Below are 19,779 nucleotides of genomic sequence, written 5' to 3'. Positions count from 1 at the left end.
GAGAATGTGTCAGACGAGCATGCAAAGCTTTGGTGTGTTCGATGCATACCTTAAGACAAGTAAGACAACTCTTTGGAATAAAAAAAACAGTTTGATGTCTTTGAAGTAAAAGAAGTCTTGCAGTACATGCCATGATGTTGTGTTATTCTTTAAACTTGAATGTTTTTTAACAAAAGCTTTTAAAGCATAAAGCATTTGAAGGAGGAGACATTGACAGGTTTCCGCCTTTTCTCTCTGGGTGTGGAAAATGTCTTCTACCCCTAGCAAGGAAATTGTTGCTTGTTTCTGAACTTTACTATCCACCACTTCAACATCAGGTAACAGACTGGTGACAGGCTGATTGTCATTTGTCTCAAAAAGCAATTACTCTTCCAAACAGGGTAAGCAAATCCTGCAGGGTGTCAGTCCTGCAGCAGGAGGAGTCAAGTTCAAGTTCAAGTCCATTAGGAAAGGGCAGCTAGGTTATTGAACACCAAAACTTTCTGATTTAAATTTGAATGCTGTAAAAATAACACAAAGAACACGACATTCCTAAAACTACATAATCTCATATAGCCTACCCACGACACCTGCAAATCCAAGGTATTTCTGAGGCTGGCAACTAGACCAGTGCTGGTACAACTAAAATGTCTTTATGGGATTAGAATCAGACATTGAAATGATAATCAATTTCCAAACCCTAGTTTATCTTAACGGCCCAAGGTCCTGCTACACCAACTACACCAGCATTTAAAAATAAGAAGTGGCAACCAATTTTAGTGGAAATATCCACACTGGCAGATTACGGTAGAACTGTTGGTAGAAGAACCATGTCGAGCTGAAACCAAATCACAGAAGCTCCATATTGCAGGTGCCCTGTACGACTTTATCTCCGCATGATGGAAAGATCCAGCAGATCAGCTCAGACAGACAGTGCTCGCGCCGTGGGAATTGCATACAGAACACTGTTTCAATGATTTCACACATGCACAAAACTCCTGAAGTTTTTCGGGGTGAGCCGCATGTGTGAACGCAAACAGCCACATTTTTCATGAGTTTCTCCAACCAGCCCGAGTATTTTTTCCGCAGAAAGTCCAAGTGAGCTAATGTAAGGAATGTAGGGCCTGACCGATATGGGATTTTGTGGCTGACGCATAAATCGATATTGTGGAGAGAAAATATCTGACACCGATAAATCAGCCGATATCTTTCTTAGATCTATGTGGAAAAGATATACAGTATAACAGAGACAAGATGGTCACTGAAATGGAGATTAACGGAGGTACATGCGTCACTGCTTGACATTCTGTAGATTGATAATGCTTGTTGTAATCCATATAGCACCCTCTGCTGGGGACAACCAGAAAAAGAACAGCTAGTGTGAAACAACGATACTCAAATGGAATGCTATTTGACTGTTGAATAAAGTTTGTAATATCTGCGATAAAAATAGACGATACCGACAGTCACTGGATAGGCTAATATCGACCTATTAATCGGAGGGGTTCTTTCTGAGGATGCTGGTGGTGACATCCTGTATATTCCCTGGGATTAGTGCACAACCGTAGACTGTAGGCACGCCAACAGTATGATCTCCACCCATGTAATTAAACCGCTTCGTTTTCTGTTTGCCAGTATGCTCTTCTACGCTCTCTTGTTGACAACGTTATTATGTCAAACTATGCATAGCATTGGTATAAAGGCAAATATTCTCATTGTAGTGTCGTACAGTGGACTTTGTTGCAAAAAAGTCATGTCTTTCCTTAGAAGAACCTATGCCCCCTCCCCTACGTTCCACAGGGATAGTCTCCCACTGTGAGGTGCATGTGTGAACAACCAGATCCGGAGGATTTAAGGGGCAGTCCTCTTGAAATTCTCTAGACTTTTTGAAGAGTGCATATGGGTTTTTGACCAACCACAAACCCTTACTGACAAGCATACAGTGATAGCAATTGCGCATTAATATGGATGAATGTGATCATGCAATTATTGATATGCAGCAGAACAGTGCTTCGTTAAGTTAGAGCCAAGTCAACAACTACCGTCACAGAGCCCAAAGATGTAAGTTTGACCAGAGCTCAACTGTGTTTAAGAAAATGCATACTCCTGTTTTTAACATGGTGTTGGTGACTAGCTATGTTACTGACAGTAGCCACTCGACGTATTCAAAGTATCGTGAGTTAATATTTCTGTTTCAATACAAAACACAAATATAAACACCAAGTCAAACCTCTTCCACTAGCTAAGTACCCAGTAAAAGTATCAAAAGCTAAGCTTGAGTAGAGTGTGACGCTGTAATAAATAAAAACTGAGCTAGACTTTAATAATAGAGAGAAATGTAAAACATGCTTTAAAAACAAAGAGATGTCCACCTTTACCAGGATGTGTGGGATTGAGGCCTCCATGTATCTGTTGATTGTGGGAGCAGGGAACAGCTTACAGGCCAGCAGGAGAACATGAAAGAAAGGAGGAGGGACCAGTAGGACTAGTCCATTCTGCTCCTATCAGGGGGAGGTATTTTAAAGGGCATGTGACCTACATGGGTATTTTTTAAACCCTTTTAAAAAAAACTCCTGACACAGCAACACAGCAATTTGCCATGATGCATGATATGAAACGAACAAAAAAGGAAATTATGTGTCTATCTTTCAGATGACAACTTTCAACTGCAGGACATATTTGCAGATGTCACAAAAACATACAAATCATATGTAGTGAGTGACTAAATCTACGAGTACAGCGTGGTGATTACCACAATCAACCCTTAGCTAGCAGCGCACAGACAGAGGGGAAGTAGACGGCACAGACTGTTGCCTAGCAACACCCATCCCCCAACTCTAGCACAAAATAGTCCACAGTATGGAAAGCTACAGCAGCCTCGGACTAAACCATTCTGACACAGGACAGGGGGGATATCTTCTTTATGACAAAGACAGCTAAATGATTTTTTTAAAAGGTCAAGGACGTGTGTAACACAGAAGTGCTCCCATAATGCATTGCTCGACCTTTGCTATTGGTTCTTTAATGTTGAGAGGTCAGCACAGACTGACTTGAAGTTTCAAAGTGTTTCAGTCTTTAATTCAAGCTATATTTAAACATTTCTTTTTGGTGCTCTAATAGTCATAGCAGTCCCACAATAAACAAAATTAGAAAGCCTGATATTTCTGTTTCATTCATATTGCTCCCTCTGGCCTCTCAACTGAACCAGATTTGATCTAAACTGCATACATAAAATATGGTCAACAGAGGTACTTTATGAAAGAAACTGAGCATTCGCTGCCATCGAGCTGAGAACGAGTTGAGCCTCAGCCTTCGATCCCTCTAATGGCCCGACCTCTGAGGACTGCAGAGGTTTTTGAAGGATGTAAAATGATCTCATGTATCATCTCACTTATAGATCAAGATAAAGGCCAACGCAACACTACTACAGTCTACTATAGGATTTCTAAAATCAAATGCTTAAACATTTTAGTAAATGCTTTGACTGACAGGATCTGTTAACAGACCCTGAAAAACACACACACCCAGAGAGCCAATTCCACGTCATGCCCTACCTACATGAAAGTCTCTAACTTCACCACAACTGTTTCCACTAACTAATATAATCTATTTCTGACCTTTGAATGTAGAAAAGATATGAAAAAAGGTAACTAGTGATAAATTCAACTGTAACAAACCAAAACTTCACACTTCCCTCTCGGGCAGCTGAGTTTCTCATAGCCAGAGGAAAGGTCAGACTTAAAGGGGAGGAGCCTGGTTCACACCATTTCACTCAAAAACATAAAACCAAGATCATTAAAAACCTACTTTTGAACAATGCCTTTCCTAATATTTTAAATAAATAAATAACCAGCATAATAGAATAACCAAAGAATAAAATGAAGCCCTTAGTATCATGACAAAGCAGCATTACATACTCTTAAGACAAGGTCTAGCTAGCGGCGCACAGCCAGCGCTAAATTGCACACCCAGAGCACACTCAGTCTGGAGGGAGCTGCACCCACCCTCCCCCTTCTCTCTCTCTCTCTCACTCTCTCACTCTCCTTACACTTACACACACACACACACACACACACACACACACACACACACAGTCTCTCTGGAACAGTCTCCAAGTCAAACATGGACTGAACCATTCTGCTGGAGGGGGGGGAAGTGGGGGTGGGGTGTGAAAAACATGAGAAATAAAAGAAACCTGAATAAGTATTTTTTTAAACAGTCATATGGAAAAGTGCAGATATTTGTTTGAAAAAAAAAAGGTAGTGGGGTTTTCATAGATTCTCAAACAAAAAGTGCGTAGACCGCAGGACTTTCTTAGGTAAGGTTTTTATTTTCCTGAAATCTCTACAAATAGTTTTAATAAGCCAAGAAAGCAGATTCCCAGAAAACAGTGTGTACAAGTGTATATCATTATTAACTAAAAAATACTCCAATTCAAAATGTAAACATTATCTTAGTAAAACTGTATAAATATCCTCTTTTTAATCAAGCATTCTTCACTTTCCCAAGAAAAAAATGTTGCTTTTTTGAGTCTCACAGTCCCAAGCTAGCTACAACCTGCAAGAAAATAGAGCACAGCATTACTCAGTGAGCAGTCTCTTTCCGTCCACCCTCCCCCACAGCAGGGCGAGCTGCTGCTAAACGGACTGAACCATTCAAAAAGGGGGGTGTTCCTATGCTCAAACGGAACAAAGAAAACCCACCTGAACATAACTTCTTCCCTTTTGAAGTTTGCACAAGTGGATTATTTTCAAAATTCTTTATTTAAGGAACTGTCATGATTAACCTAACCTTTAGGATAGATACCGGTACATGTACTGTTAGAGAGGTATTGGGCAGGAATTGTAACTTGCAATAAGAGTTAATTGTATATCAACAACATTCACCTCTCTCCGTTGAGAGAGTAAATAGCACCTTGCTGTGTGTTCTTTGACCAGCTCCCTTTCCTGCTAGTGCAGAAGCACAAAATGGCCACCAGCGCGGCTGAGAGAAGCATGCCGAGCACAGACATGAGCAGAGCCTCTGACAAACTCCGCCTACTGAAAAAAAAGTACAGTCTATCTGCAGAAATCTCCATACTCATGCATGGCTCTTGAGGGAACACTGAACAAAAGCTCATTATAATGCTAATGCAAATGTTATATCTATATTTCATAGTTTGACATCAATATCCTGGTTTAGTGTTACTCATGTCTTGTTGTCACTGTGTGTGTTGAGTTGACAGAGTCCATCAGATCAATTCTTTCCTCAAGAGTACAAAGATGTACTGATATATACTGTATTTATTAGACAAGAGGCTAAATAACTGGGCCAAAAATAACGCTTTTTTTCTCCAGGTTGCTGTTAGTGCTTCAGCCGAATGCTGGTAAACCCGACACTCCTCTGTGTCTAAGTCTCAGTCACAGAGGGTGCTGTTGGGCTTCATTTATAATCAACCAAACTCCAAAAGAAGTCATCAATCTACATTTGCAACAGAGCTTTAATACGAAGTGGGGGGGGGGGGGGGGGGGAACAGCCAGTGAGAGCATAGGCTGCATTCCAACATTACTGCGCACAGTGCACGGTCTTCCCCTCCCCCACCCTCACTGCCTGCATCTGGATTCACTGGAACTCAAAATGGCCACCTGGTCTGCTGTGCGCAGCCACACAGAGCCTTTACATATCTATTATATCTTGTATCCCACGTAACATGTCACTCAAAACATTTCCGATGTGCATTCTTCTTACAAACACATTTATTATCACTGGACTGAAGAACTTTATTAAACTAAAGATTAAAAGAAAAAATTCTGCACTACTCTTAAATATGGAGTAACTTGTTTATTGTGACAATTTAACCAATCCAGGTTTCAGACAATTTCAACTAAAATATAAACGCCATCACATCCGCTTGATGTGTAAGCCGTTAAAAGGCTGAAGTTCCTGTTTTGAACACTGATTCCCTATAATTTTTGCTGTTATCTTTGCACACTTAACTGTTCAGGCAAATCTGGAGACATACTGCCTGACTGATTCTAACCTCCAATTATAAGTAGTGACAGTGCAATCATAAAGCTGTCTGCAATATACAGCTCGTCTGGCTTAACAACTGCGAGGAACTGTCCAGACCAAGAATTTTCATGTGCTCTGGACTGGTCTGGTGATAAACTAAACTGGACTGACACTTGCCAGTCTGAACACACCCAAACTGCAATGAGATCAGTGTGCTCTGATCCCATTAAGTGGTCGTCTGCTGTGTGTATAGTATACCCAGCTTTTTCCAGCAGTGTGTACGCAAACGAGTCCTAGGCTACAAGGAATGAGAGTCTAGTCTGAATATCAGGGCAACAATGATGATGAGTGTTCAGTGGAGATGCATTATAATGCCAGAGGAGAAGTAAACTACACAGAGCTTTCTACGTCTGATCAGTTCCCCTAGACATAGATATTGGGTGTGTCTTTATTAAATTTGCAAGCTCCTCTCAAGTTTCTGATCACAGTGCCAAGACATGTACGGTACGGCAGAGAGAAATCTCTGAATTGTCCAGACATCAAGAAAATTCCTTGTATTGTACAAATGTACTTTTCTGATTTTGACATGTGAAAGACAGCGAGGATGTGTTCATATGTTAGCACTTAAAACAACGTTTTAATATGCTTGTGACGTGGGAATGCTCACATTGAAAATCTCATGCAGAAAACAGAGCTATTAAATACGGTGCATATATCATCTATTTGGATTAGATATTAGTTTAGGCCAAGACAAGATTATGTAACTCTTGTTTTTTAACCAGAAAATGACATAAGGTCATTGCTGATTGAAAACATCTAAGACATGCTAAATGTCAAAAAACCATTCACAGTATATAATTGAATACTGTGTTTACTGTGTAGTTTTCTAAAACACCTGTCTCTTAGCTTACCACTGCTCAAACATTGTACGCGTGATTTGTTTCAGTTTAAGTCTCTGTTCTTTCAATGAGAGGAGACTAGCAGCGAGGGTTGGATAGAAAGAAAAAAGGGAAGAAAAAAATAGGGAGGGGGTGGAGGTGGGTAAAACCGGGAGTTGCCATGTGAATCAAGAAAGCACATGGTGATTATTCTTTAGCCATGCGCAGCTGAGGAATGCTCATTTCATGGCTACAAAAAGTCTAAATGTTGACCAGCAGACTTTAAACTTTAAAAGTGCAATATAAATGCAGTCTACACTAGGTTCCCTGACGTCATGGTAATAATATTAATTTTGGTTAATTACAGTACTAAATTATCTACATGCAGTTTCTCCCTCCTCTATCAAGTAAAATTGTGAAACCATGGCACTCTCTTTTGAGTAACTACAGTTTGAGTCAGATCGTATGAGCTTTAGCTAGCACACAGTCTGAAGTGAAGTCCCAAGCCTCACAGAGAGCGCTGACACCCATCCCCCACACAAGCAGTCTGCCCCAGTCTGGAGTTTTACAGCCAAGCATGGACTAAACCATTGCAGCAGAGAGGGGTTTTCACCAACAAGCGAGGGAGCTAGTGAGGTAGATGACAAATTCTAAGCTCTCTAAATAAGTCAAGCTCCGTGCTTACAAGCTCAACAGTCGATCAGCCTTTGCAAAAAGGATAATAATTTAGTGAATAATAGTTCTCCTTTTTTTTTGAAGAGAGAACTGTGGCCTTGAAAGTGTATCGAACTCTCCGAGAGCTGTTTGATCAATTTTTTATATCTCTGGTTTATGTATAAAAACATCACATTTCTCGCAATCTTCATATGTTAAAAAATCAAGTTTTTTATATTAAAATGAAAAATCTAATGTTATAGGCTGTTTTTCTTCCTTCTCTGCCAACAAAGCACATATACCAATATGTGAAAAGAGTAACACAAAAGTATAAAAAAAAAGGGATTGTTTTACTGTGAAATACTGGCAAATAAAAGCAGCTGCCACTTGGGCTTAATGATGAATTTGTCAACAACCTAGCCTACCCAAAACTTGCCCCCTCCCCCACTCATTTCCCTTTGATAGATTGCTTGCAGCAAACGGTAGAGCACAAAATGGCTGATGCTCCACGCAGTCACAGCAAAAAGATCCCAACCCAGCAGACTATGGGTTATGTCTTTACCTCACTACTCCATCTCCTTCGAAAATAATTCTGTTTTTCTTCCTGCTACTTTGTTCTCTTGAAACCTTACAATTTCTTGAGATCAGAAAGTTGACACATTGTTAAAAAAAAGGTTAACACATTTTGTGTCCAGAAATCCTGTTACACATGATGATCTAAATGTTTATTTCTGTCTTATGAGGCTTTAACTCCCTATATTACAGTCACATTTATATACTGTAACTATTGTGTTACTAGTAACACAAATCTAATAAGTCAAACATTTCCAGTTCTGCTGGAAGGACAGATGACGTAAAACACGATCACTTACAGAAGACTAAGGAGATAACCTTTCTTCTCCTGTATGATGCTTTAAACTACATTTTTGTTGGATTTTTGAAAAGCATCTGAAACTCCATTTCTGTACTTATTTTCAAGTTAGAGTTTTAAAATCCAACCGATTTTGAAATCGGCAGATGATCGGTTCCGAGCAGCATCGATGTTGGAAACTCCCCTGCGATTGTCGGGAAAGGGGAATCGGACCGATTATCCTGCAGTCTGAGCTAGACTCAGGAAGATTTCTGGAGCAGCCTGCCTGAAAATTCTAAAACTTTTCAGGAGTGCATATGTAAAAATGGCTTGACTCGCGTTGTGAAGCTAACGCTCTTTGTTTCAACAGCGAGAATATTATCTCTCCCATGTCCACAGAGTGTCCCGGTTGCCTGCTTTAGGCACTATGTTAGATTGGCAGCAGGCGTTGGATCTCTCATAAGAAGTGCGTACATCTTTACGGCACGGCGCGGTTAATCTGTCTCGGTACTGTTATATTAAAATGACCGAGGCTAACTGCCAATTTCTACATAGCCCCTGTCTGTGTTCTGTCAGCACCACCGTTTTGCACCGTCGTAAGGCGCGCAACCTGCCCCACAGGGTCAGTTTCTGGAGCATGAGCACAGAAAAATAACAGATTATGGTGTTCAGAAAACATAATGAAGCATTTGCATTATGTCACGGAGATCCCACCGGCGACATGCATACAGTGTATGGTGATTCGCTGGTCACAGGATAAAATGTATCACCAAACCCTTTCCACTCCTTATGGTGAATTTTCCTGCATATTATCTGCTGGGTAACAACTCCCCTCGGCTTACTACGGAAAATTTACTAGGGGGCTGTCAGGAATAAATTTAGCGGTTTGGTTTAATACATGTAGCTTCCCCCGATAACTTCAGTAAGTTTTCAGGAGTTTTGAGCAAGTTTGAAAGCAACATTATTCAGTCGTAATTTTACCACCGGAGATTGGCTTAATTATCTGATTTTTTTTTACACTAAAAACACTATTTTGAGGCACCAGTTTGTCAGGTGCAACAGCAAGCAAGTCCTAGCCTTAAGGGCCTTTCAGATAGGATGCGGTGCGCGCTGAGCTTGCTGCGGAGTCCGGCGCGAAGCAAAAAGGGAGAGCGCACACGAGCAAAAAGCAACAGAGCGCGTTGCTAGGTGACTGAAACAATAGTCGGGAAAGTAGCTTCTGCCACAGCACTATGTGGCCTATGTGTCTACCACTGAAAAAAAGCCCAGACTTTTCTTTTGCTGCGGAGGGGAAGACGAGCAGCTAAGAAAAAGAGGGCGTGTGTTCATGAAATCCTCAGGGAACGTCAGGATGTGGGATAGTTTAGGCTCGTCCAGGAGCTGCAGCGCTAAAACGACCTCTTTACGGGCATGACACACATTACTGCTGCAGTTTTAAACACATGTTGGAAATACAGTATCTTTCCAAACAAGATATTTCTTGCCGATGTCCCGGTAGGTCTTTAAACTAGAGCTCAGGAAAGTGAGAAACCTTTTGTTGTGATCTGAGCTACCCTCCTATTGGACGTGCGGAGGTGACGTCAGGGCGCTCTGCGGGAAAGTAGAAATTATTTTAACTTTCGCGCAAGAGCGGCGTGCAGGACCCCGCTGCGCTCAAGTCGGCGACAAGGTGATGCACGCTTGCGCGGAGTAACCCAATACACAATGAATGGGCTTGACAGCAGCGCGCAACGCCGGCTGCATCCTTTCTGAAAGGCCCTCTACTGTTGTCCATCTTTGCTTCTTACTTTTCCACAGTATAAATAGTTTCTTCACAAAAGGAGCTGTTTGTGGGTAACTACCATACATCTGTTAGCTGCATTCAACCCTGAAGCAAGACTAAATGCAACAATGTTGGTTGCTGTCTCCAAGCTCCAGAAATCCACATCAGATACACCCAACCAAAGTCTTTGTTAATGCTGTGTTGAGCTAAAGATATATGGGTTCTTCCTCTGTCCTCTCTGAAATCCCTTCCATCAGCATCACGTCTACTAGTTAGCGGTTAACTACATCATATTGTGGTTGCTGGCTGCAGCCAACATTTTTAACCAACCTTTGCTGAAACCTGTCAAGCATTGCACTGACACACTGAGATCAAGTGTATTCATAGAGAACACCACACAGAGCATTCTGTCCATACTGCACACCCCGTAGCTGATTGCGCCCCCTCCAGTGAATGCTCGTGTTTCCACTGCATGCATCCTGATCCGTCTCTGGAGCATGCTAGCTACACTCCGCTATGCCCCCGTCCACATACAAGGCATGTCGATTTTCGAAGGAGCCCGCTGCAAGCACGTGCCAAGCTGAACAGAGCAGATCAAACCGGACAGGATGTCAGAAAAGGGATCTCATAGAGCATCTGGCTAACTTCAAAACATTCACACCGCCAGGCCGACTAAAACCACGATAAAGACCCAACACTGCTTTGAGCTGCTGGAGCAGTTATGACAAAGCAGCCCACTGACTGGAGTTGTGCTGCTCTCCTACCGTCTATACTTAGCAGAGGTGGGGTAAAAAATCAATACAGTATAGTTTTGCGATATTTTGTGTGCCGATATTATATCGTGTCATGGCTGCCAAGTATTGATATTTTTAATATGCTTTTTTTTAATTTTTTAACTGCTGAAGGGGTTGCACAGTTCATTTTGAACAAGTTGCATTGTTAAGAATTCATGTTTAAGTTCAATTAGGCTGAAATACACAAAGACTGAAGTGAGATGAACAGACTCAGAATTGTATCTTATTTGACTAAACAGTTCTTGATTTAGTTTAGTGTAGTGGACATAATATGCAGTTAAAAACCTTAATCGCAATATATTGTATCGCAAAATGTTAAAAATCACAATAGAATTGTATCCTGTCTCTAGTATCGTGATAATATCGTATCGTGGGGACTCTGGTGATTCTCCAGCCCTAATACTTAGAGGGGCTAAAATATGTAAGCCAAAATGGGCAGAGGGTAATGTTTAAGTAGAACCACCAAGATGTATCATTTGCAGTGATCATTGCAGGACGTGCAATTGTTAAAAGAATAGAGTCACCACACCAACCAAATCCTAAAAGTGAGGTTCCTTTCTAGTTTTTTGTCGAACCAACTTAAGGCTGGTACACACCAAACTGAAAACAAAGAACAAGCTGCGAAGAAAACAGACTGCTGGGTTTTGTCCGTCGCTGTCCGGCCAAAAAGATGCACTGATACACCAAACTGATCTACAAGCGCCTACTGCCAATAAGTATGTGCACTCTGAACTGTCTATGTATTCTACCAAACCTAGTGTCTAACTCAAGAGTCTCCCAATGAATGGGGAAAATTGTTTTTCATATCCAAACAACATCAGTGGCATAAGCAGACTATTACAGTGATGTCTTCATTTAGTTATTACACACACTGCTTTCACACATGCACAAAATTCCTCAAATCTTTCTGAGTTGCACGTACAAACGCAAACAGCTAAATGATTCACTCCAAATTTTACGGGATTTTCCTCTACCCCTTGTAAAAAAAATTTGCACAAAGTTGCGGTGAACCGATTCCACACAGCAAGAAAATTTGCCTCATCAGTTAGTCAGTATGTCCTTTTCACTCGCTCGGGAACACCGTCAATACCGGTACACCCAATTTCACGACACACATACCAACAATATCAATCCAAAAAGTATACAGTAGAGTCAGACTCGGTTGCCGTTTCCAATATCTTGAATTTCCAGTGTCCTTTTTACATCATGTCTTGCCTCCTTAGAGCCCCCCAACATTACGGGGGGGTGACATTAAGTTAAATTGTTTCTAGCCTCTCTTAGCCTGGTCTGCGTCCATACGTATACTCACAGGACTGGAGGTGAATTTTCAAACATTTCCGGTCACGTGCAACCTAATGGTGGTGACTGCACTCTCGGTAATGGAGGCGTGTGTGTCAGCATTTTATACAGGTATATTGGTTTCATCAGTATATAGGATGCAGCCAACTTTGTAGATAAAATAAAAATGTATTAAAACTATGTCAAATACACCAGATTTTACGGTATGTGTTACTGTTTAATTGTACGTGCAGGGGCCAGCAAGCCAGTTTTATGTCAAGCCCTGCACTGGATAGGAAAACTCTCATGCTGTGCAAGGCAGTTGTAAATAAAAAAAAGGGAGTGTACGTTTTAAAAGGTTTCCTGTTAGGCTTGTTCATACATGAAAATGCAGACATTCACGAATAGTGCCAATGATTACACTATATTATGGAAATTGGCCCTGTCAGGTTTCCAATAAAGACAGACTGCAGACATGCAAAAATGCTGATACATTAAGTTTGATCACTGGTTAAATATCTCTTTGCGAAAATATGGATTTTTCTTTATTTAACTAAAGATTAGTGCTGTGTTTTTTATTAAAATTTTTGTCCTTTTTCCCCTCCTCACACTGCAATTCTTCAAGACTGACATGAAAAGATGAGTCTTGTCTTTAGTCTTGATAACAACTAAAAATTGCTAACTTTAGATGCCTTGTGAAAATAGACAGATTTGATTAATTTTATGAACAAATGAGAAAATAACAGGAATAACTTACAAAGCACACTTGGTTAGGTGAACATTGAGACAACCGATGTATATCTGTCTGCCCATGTTCTGCTGTAGCATTACCGTTTGCATTTCAGACCCAGCTGAGACATTGTATAACAGACCACCTGGTAAGATAGCTGGGATGTCTCGTATACCTATTCAGACACATGATCGACAAGTCTGACTAAGACATGTGGAGCTTGTCTAAAAGGGGCTAAAAGTGCTAAGTAGGGCAATATTGCACAGAGGGGATTACCTAAGAAAATAAAAAAATCAGCCAGTGGGCTTGCATGACTTAATGAATGGATCAGATACATGGAAACATAATGAACAAGCCAATGGGAGTGGGAGGAGACCTAAGTTGTATGCAAGACTGAACATGTATGTGAGACTTCTGCCCAGACCTCACACTAGACTTTAATAGCTAAGATTTCCCCTGTACGTCCTCTAAAATGGCTGACTCTAAATGGCTTGTTACTTTATTTCAAATTCCATTTGAATTGTCGCATAAACAAACATTATAAGCACAAGTGTTTTCCATAAAATAAAAACAGAAATAAGATTAAATTTATAATTTTTTCTAATTATCAGCATTTCAAAATGCAAATGATGTCAAAAACTGGATATATTTAGACTTAAGCGAGACCATATTTCTATCACCCTCATCATCAGCTTGAAGCGAAGAAACCAGCTGCATCTGGTTTAAACCAGTTCCTGCAGACTAGTGAAGGTTGGTTTTTTTAAAGAAAAGAAGGGAAAACTGATGGATTTGCAACATAATTCTTATAATATTCCTTTACTAAGGCCAATTTAAGACTAAATGTTGTCTTAGTTATGTAAATTAATTGATCTTCTAATATTTGGGGCAAACAGTCTGAGCTGACGGAATAAACCAGGACTGTAGAAGTTGCCACTGCCAGGATCAAAAAGCCCTCTTTTTCATGATGTGAAGGACATTTGGAGGTCTCCTTTTTTATACCACAGTCAACAGGCAGAACCTCCATGTGTTTTACTTTTTTATTTTAATTGTTGTTCACTCTACAAATGTTGCAGCAGATGAGCGATAAGTGATTTTCCTTGTTTACTTGAATAAGAGTTTAATAAATATTTATTACAATATAACATAATTAGTTCAGCAGATAAATAACTTCTAACATCTTAAGAGTGGCTTTTCAAAAATGTAGGTGGAGCCTCTTGAGGCCACTTCCCCTTCAGCAGGGGAAAAAAAACTGCTCGTGTAATGAATTACAAATGCACCATGTGAGCACTGCCACTGGGTGCGGTGGGGGAGGGGAACTAGAAACAGGGCCGTACCATGTGCTCTGAAGGTAAAAAGCAAGTCTCAAAAAGCTTATTTTGCAAAAACTTTATTGAGTAATTACTGTTCAACAACAACAAAAAGACAATTATTTAATTGTCCAACTCTTCACAAATACTAAATTCTCCAAACTGTGGTTCCCCTGGCTGAAAGATTGATAAGGCAAAACAACTACAACTACAGGGAACAGGTCCGTTTTAAGTGCATCACTTCTGCTCAATCAAAAAAGATGCAGATGTTTCTGTTCTAGAAACTACCAGGGTAGAGCCAAATTAAAAAAAAAAAAAACTAAACTCTTGATAACATTGACATTTAGCCCCACCCACTTCCAAGGACAGTGTGGTGCATGGAAAATTACTGGGCTGTACCATTTTAGACCAAGAGGGGGGTTAGAGTGCATAATAAGAAATGCAGGAACTTCCTTGTTAATACAGCTCATATTTCTGTAGTGCCAAATACATATACCAATTTTAGGTTTTATTTCAACAAAGGGACCCTATGTAAAAAAAAAAAAATGAAATTAAACTCAGTAGTGTGTAATAGTTCCCAAAAACTCTTAATAAGCCCTACAAAAGGAACAACAAAGCTTTCTTCTTCATGTACCTACATTGTAAAGGTTTTTGTGGAGGCCACTTCTTACCAGTTCTCAAAACTTTAGTCTCCCAGTATGCTGGATGTGCTTGCAGTTTGTAGTGACACCAACACCACATAGTCGCTTTACCAACATGGCAGGTGAGACCAAGGCGCATGTTGTGTCAAGATGCTAACAGGAAGTCATGGAAATGCGATATAGTATTTCCTTAACCTCAATTTATCGCATATGCAAAACAATCACTTTGGTCACTCAATAGTAAACCTGTTTATTTAGAAACCAGCTTTTCTCAACCGAGCTGCAATGACGTAGGGGTGACACACGCTTAACGAGAAACGATAGATGTAAAAAACATTTCAATACGATTAAACAATAATATAATAAATTGCCGTATTTTAAAATGGATGAATTTCAGTTAAGAATTAAAATCCAATAGCTAATTAGAAATTGTATTGAAGCGTTTGTGACACACAAAAAAATGTTTAAAAAAAAAAAATTGTAAAGAGGACAAAAACAAAGAAAAATGCTGTCATAATAATAATAATAAAAAAAAATAAATAAAATTATATTGAAATAAAGCAAGGCTGTAAACGAGTGCTAGCTGAAGTCACATCCCGCTACAGCGCCAATCTGTTGGAGCTCAGCGTAAACCAAAATGTGTGTTTGACATGACAAAATTGTTAATTAAAAAAAGCTATATATTCCAAAATAATTAATTAATAAACCCAATGTCCAATGTTTAATCAATTGGCAGTACATAAATAAATAAAGGGTAAGAAAAACTGCTCGACTAGCATGCTAGCTGCAGTACCTCGACTCACCGGCTCACCGCGTCACCGACCGCTGTTCCCGCGAGTTTCGATGTCGCTGTACGGGGAAGGCTCTTTCTGGTCCGGCGAACTCTTCCGGGCACTTTTTCTGAGTACAGACGTTGCGGTGAGGATGTGGTATCAATCCAGTAGTTTACAACAAGACAACGGGGGTGTTAAAAAAAAAAAAACTACAGTGCTGAGCCACAATAACCGTGTAACCGAGCGACCGTGGAATCCTATCGACTGGTCTCCTCCTTCGCGACCGAACAGACTCCTCCTCTTTTCCGTGGTGAAAAATCCACCGTGAGCACACGCCAAACCCACGACAGTCTCGGTGTTTAGTTTTTGGTTCTCTTCTTTTTTTTAGTCTCTCACCTGGGCTGCTGGTGTTGCAGGTTAGTAGTCAAAAAGGTAGGTATGACAAAGCTCCCGGTCGTAACGTCGTCGGTAGAGCAGCAGCACCTCTACATGGAGTGACCGGAAAGCAGTGTGGGGGGAAAGAAAAACTACCGCACAGAGCAGACGGTTGGGAAAAAAAAAAGAGGGACAACAGCGAGCAGAGCATTAGCATGGGAAAGGGGGTGGAGGGGGGGGGGGGGGGGGGTGTGTGTGATTTTTGCCCGCGAGAGACAGAAAACGGGGGGGTTGAAAGGGGGAGGGGTTATGTGGAGGAGGAGGAGGAGTCAAGAGAACAGCCCTGAAATTGTCTCCAAACTGGACAAAAGACAGTGGTGTCATTTTATATTTGTAGGTGAAGCATTAGGGCAGTGTGTGTTCAATTACTTTAAATATGTATCTTTGAGTTAGACATTTATCTGCTTCATTAATTAGTTTAAAATCTATAAGGTATTTAAAAATGGCAAACACTACCAAGAAACCTGTCCAGTAAGTGAGGCAAAGGTGGTAAAACTGCAAAGGTAATTAGAAGATCATTAAATTAATTAATAGCTTAATGATTCATATCTTTATCCATGTTTTTTTTTGTAGTTTGCTCTCAAAACAAGATTAAAAAAAAGTGTACACACATTGTCATTCTTAGCCTTCTGAAAAATCTAATTCATTAGATGAGCCAGACGTTGTAGTTTTTTTTTTGTTGTTGCTATGAGCAGCCCTCAGACATTATACAGCATAAAGATATGTCAGCCATTTTGTTGAATCACTTGTGTGTATGAAACTTGCAGTTCCCAAGGAGGCCAATAGAGGGCGAGCCGGTTTTTTTTTTGTTTGGGGCTTTTTTTCTTCTTAAAGCATTGAAGTGTCCCTGTTCTCATTGATTCCCCCTTTCAGCGACTGTAGGCTGTCATGTCTTGTCCCCATGCAGGATGTACGTCCATACCTCATAGTCCCTCCTCATATAGCGAGTAGGTCTGTGCTCTCACTTGCATTGTGTGCTTTTTCTTCCTTCCCCTCATACACTGTTGCACACGAGACCAAGTCTGCAGTGCTAAGCTAAAATAAATTTTAAAAAGCCTGAAGGCTAGGCAAGTCTCTTGAGATCTGAAGGTGTGAACTATAACCCAGCTAGGCTACACTTCACATGTTAGAGGATTCATGTTTGGAGAACACTACATGCAGAAAGGCAGCACGCACAGAAATAGAAATCCATGTAACAGCCTGATGATCGATATGATTTTTTTTATGCTTCATTGACACAGGGCAGCTATGTAAAAAGGAGCAGATTAGAATCTTTTGCTCCTTGTTTAAAAATGTGCTCTGAACAAGATGCAGGCGATGTTACATTTTGATTAGCATGTGATTGTTGTTGTTAGCCTCTTGTCTTTAGCTTGTGTAAGAAAATCAGAACGTTTACATAAGATAAGGAGAAACTGCACATCGAAGATCGCTGACGTATCTTCTGCCCCCTCGCCCCAGATCAACATGATCAGTTCGTGGAGGCCACTGATATTGGCCTTTTATATATTTCTTTTTCTCAGGGGGGAAGATGTGCTGCACACATTTGAGCTGCTGTTAAATCCTGCACACGTACAGCTCTCTCCATCAAAACTGTTTTAATTGGAAACAAGAAAAGTATGAACCAACATGAAACGGTAGGCTAATCCATATAAACAGAGCGGGACACACCGCACACTCATGCTCAGCTGAGGGCGCAATAGGTCAAAATATGAAATACGACCATTACTTTGACAATGACGGCGATGACCGTGACCGTGTGATGATAGAGACAGCTGCCGGAACGACTTCTACAGTAGGAATCTTTACCGACTGTAACAGAAGTGCACATCCTCCCCCAATGCATGAGAAAGGAGATAAACAAATACAGTGACTTTAGGGAGAGGGGAGCTAGTTACTTATTTGCAGGATGTACAACAAGCCTAAAGACTCCAACACATAGCTCCTTGACTGCCAAAACGGATAACGCCTAGAGGAAAATAAAACTTGTATCGACTTGAACAATGTCGCGTCAGACAAAATGGTGATGGCCTTAAACTGGAGTATTGCTGCTCTTATTAATGTCAAAGTGCCCATAGTCCAAGAAAAGACAATTAAAGGGAGGTAGGCCTATACTAATGTGCAGAGTGTAGCTGAAGATAGAGGAGAACAACTTAGCTGGAAAGAGAAAAACACGGTTATATGCCCTTGTTTTACTGACATCTACAGGTAGATGTGAGCATTTTTATATTGTTCTCTGTATGAGTGTGTGGCTTTCTCTGGCACAGCTAATCCCTGAAGATTTGATAGTTTTCGTTTATTGTTTCAAGCCATTTTTTTTTTTTTGTTTTGTTTGTGTTACGATGCTGTTAACCCGCCATAAAGCTTTCGCAGAACTACGTTGTGAAAAAGAGTCCACTTTCTCCAACAGTCGAAAACGCAGCGATTCTCTCTTTCCTGCTCTTTCACAGAAACACTAAAACACTGCTAAGTTAACCATTCAACATTTTAAAAAAAACATACAGGATGTGATGCTTGATAACTGGAAAGGGTAAAGTTTGTCCCAGAGGTCTGGCTGTGGTACGACAGATATGAGGATTAGGTGGTTCAAATAACAAAAGGCACCTCCTCCTGGATTATGAACTCACTCAGATACTGCAATGGCAGCTTCCAGTTTTTAGTGAGGGGAGCGTGCCTATGTTCCCACAGCCCTATGTTCCCACAGCCCTAAGATTGTTCTTAAAATTAGGCCCTATGTTCCCACAGCCCTATGTTCCCACAGTTCCCACATTTCTAAGATTTTTTTCCAAAATTAGGCCCTATGTTCCCACATTTCCTTTTTCATAAATTTGTATCAGATTTTATCCCCCTTTCTCCCAATTTGGTAGCCAATTACCCCCAACCTATTATCCAGTAGCAATGGACTACAGATGGAATGTAGCTCTTAGCTAAATCTGGTGCGCCCATCTCTTTGTTTATTTCAAATATTTAATGTAAGTGCACATTGTCCTTTTAAATAAACAAACTAAACTAAGTAGCACAGAGGCCTCGCATTGACTAGCTGCAGCAACTGGATGCAAACCATAGTGTGCAGTGCATCAATACCTCTGGAATGCCGGGTTGACTTGTGGGAACATAGGCCTGACCCCACCCATACAGCACGTTCAGTTCACATTTTATATCTCTCACACTGAGTCCTGATGATCCTGCCAAACCAAAGAAATAGCCAACTGAAATCTATAGGCAGCCATGATAAGTTTGGTAGAAGCATTAACAAAAGTTGTCATTTTTGGAGTATCTCCTTGACTTTTCAGAAACTAAATAAAGCATTTCTAAATGATGAGATTTCTTTCTTTGATTTTTATTTTCACTTGTACATGTAGGTAACGCTGTATTAAAATGCAATGAGTTCATTCTTTAGGTTGGATTTACTGTGTCCAGCAAAACCAGTTTGACAAGGCCAAATATTTCCAGTTCCAATGTCAGCAAATACAGTCACTTGTTCCGTCGTTTCTCATACAGACACACAAGGGAATTTGCGCTTGGTTTAGCTGAACCAGGTTTTTAAGTGGTTCCGATGTAAATGAATCCACACCACTATAAAAACACCAAGAGCACCAATCTAGCTGTCCAGTGTGTGCGAAGTTTACCAGTTTATTTTAATATAAAAAAATTAACGGTTCATGGTATTTTATCAAGAAGTTAACTTTGTTTCCATTTCAGTAATAGTT

The 19,779-nt window shown here is 40.5% G+C and overlaps 1 protein-coding gene across 7 annotated transcripts in view; it reads right to left on the bottom strand.

Moving 5' to 3' along the window:
- The window catches only part of atf7ip (activating transcription factor 7 interacting protein), a 33,353-nt gene extending 17,388 nt beyond the window's left edge, over positions 1 to 15,965 (bottom strand). For 2 of the 7 annotated variants that reach the window (XM_061060999.1, XM_061061034.1), the window contains exon 1: positions 15,668 to 15,965. The gene's annotated coding sequence lies outside the window, so the exon portion shown is untranslated. Of the gene's footprint in view, positions 1 to 2,351; positions 2,439 to 15,667 lie in introns of those variants that run through there. The other 5 variants (XM_061061043.1, XM_061061052.1, XM_061061025.1 and 2 more) reach the window with 4 other exon arrangements.
- Positions 15,966 to 19,779: the final 3,814 nt, after the last annotated feature.

Source organism: Labrus mixtus, chromosome 2 (assembly GCF_963584025.1).
Source record: "Labrus mixtus chromosome 2, fLabMix1.1, whole genome shotgun sequence".
Lineage (NCBI taxonomy): Eukaryota > Metazoa > Chordata > Actinopteri > Labriformes > Labridae > Labrus > Labrus mixtus.
The sequence above is the reverse complement of the archived record's forward strand: the minus strand, read 5'-3'. Positions and strand labels throughout refer to the sequence as shown.